A 2,148-nucleotide genomic window follows, 5' to 3' on the forward strand; every position below is an offset into this window, starting at 1 on the left:
CATTAACGTTGTTTTTTTTTATAGAAGACCAGATGTCAATTAAACATCTGTATGATAGAAGACCAAAATGTTCATTAACGTGTTTTTTTTATAGGAGACCAAATGTCAATACATCTTAATGGTGGGAGACCAAAATGTTCATTAACAATTTAAAAAGGGGTAAATCTATAAAAAAAAAATAACAATCTAGAAGTCCATTAACGTGTTTTTCTTTATATAAAGGAGACCAGATGTCAATTAATTCATCTTTATGGTGGGAGACCAAAATGTTCATTAACAATTTAAAAAGGGGTAAATCTATAAAAAAAATTAACAATCTAGAAGTCCATCAACATGTTTTTTTTTATATATAGGAGACCAGATGTCAATTAACGCATCTTTATGGTAGAAGACCAGATATTCAATAACACCTTCGTTGTAGAAGACCAGATATCCATTAAGTGAAATCTCTTGTAGAAGACATCAATTAACACACCTTTATTGCAGAAGACCACATATCCATCAACACCGCTTTACCGTTGAAGACTAGATACCTACTAACCCACCTTTAGCGTAGAAGAACGAACTTTAAGGAGAAAAATAAAGCCATAATGAAGTTTACATAGTAAGTACCTTGTTGCTAAACAACCAGTACCCTTGAGACATCGAGTAACTCCCCCACTCCTTCCCCCTCCCCCGCCCCCTACCCCAACCCCCAACCTATCAGATAGATAGGAAAACCATCCCTCAACTTTTGCTGAATTTTATACAATTTATTATAGTGACCGACCTTCAGTAACGAAGTTCTCTCCCCGGAAGGGGCTGGCGCAATCAGTTCGCCTCACGCGGTGCACTGTAGGCGTTACTTAAGGTTCTTTGCAGCGTCCCTTCGGCCCCTATAGTGGTAACCTCATTTCGTTCCTTTTACTTTACCTCCGTTCGTATTCTCTGTCTTCCATCTTATTTTCCACTCTCCTTACAATTGCTTCATCTTTTAGGGATGACAGTAATGCTTCGAATATTATCTTAGGTTACTTTGAAAAGTCTATGTTAAGAAAGCGATTTCCCTGTTGACAATATGATCAGTCATCACCTCTTTACTGAGAGATACTTTCTCTCTTTGAACTTTCTAACATGCGAGTTCTTTTAAGACAGGCTTCGTGCTAACTTTCTCCCTTTTATCATTATTTTTTGTCATTCTTAAGCTCGTTACTTTCTCTCTTTGAACTTTCTAAAATGTGAGCCCTTTAAGACAAGCTTTGTGCTAACTATCTCCCTGTTGTCATTATTTTTTTATCATTCTTAAGTTTGAAACGCCTAGATTAAGAAAGTGATACCCGTTACTTTCTTCCTTCGAACTTACTTTCTAAAATGTAGCTATTTTAAGTCACGCTTTTACCTTAACTCTCCCTTTTTTTAATTTTTTTAATTTTTTCGTTTTGTTTATTACATAAGGCAGAAGTCTCATCACCCAGACGCGCATAGGTGCAGTCTGCTGTGGAAATGTTTGTAAATATCGTTTGTCTTTTTGGGGCAGGGTGGTGGCGCTGAAAGAGAGAGAGAGAGAGAGATACTCTACCCAACGCTCTTCATAATTTTCGTGTATTTATCTCTTCCTTTTTCCAAGCTTAGAGAGAGAGAGAGACTCTACCCAACGCTCTTCACAGTTTTCGTGTCTTTATCTTGTTCCTTTTCCCAAGTTGAGAGAGAGAGCGAGAGAGAGAGAGAGAGAGAGAGAGACTCTACCCAACTCTCTTCACATTTTCGTGTCTTTATCTCTTCCTTTTTCCAAGCTTAGAGAGAGAGAGAGAGAGAGAGAGAGAGAGAGAGACTCTACCCAACGCTCTTCACAATTTTCGTGTCTTTATCTTGTTCCTTTTCCCAAGTTGAGAGAGAGAGCGAGAGAGAGAGAGAGATACTTTACCTAATGCTCCTCACAATTTCCGTGTCTTCATCTTGTTCCTTTTCCTAAGTTGAGAGAGAGAGAGAGAGAGAGAATTGGCCTACCATCAAATGCCCTCTCTTTCGTCAGCTGAACCCAAATCTTCATCCATAATGTGTTATCACCATCATGAACCAAGAAGAACCTGTGAAATGTATTTCAATTCGCGTCCAATTTTTTTATGCTCAGAATATCGGTCAGGCATCAAATAATCTGGATTTAGTAAG

The sequence above is a fragment of the Macrobrachium nipponense genome, chromosome 6 (assembly GCF_015104395.2).
Source record: "Macrobrachium nipponense isolate FS-2020 chromosome 6, ASM1510439v2, whole genome shotgun sequence".
NCBI classification, from domain to species: Eukaryota; Metazoa; Arthropoda; class Malacostraca; order Decapoda; family Palaemonidae; genus Macrobrachium; species Macrobrachium nipponense.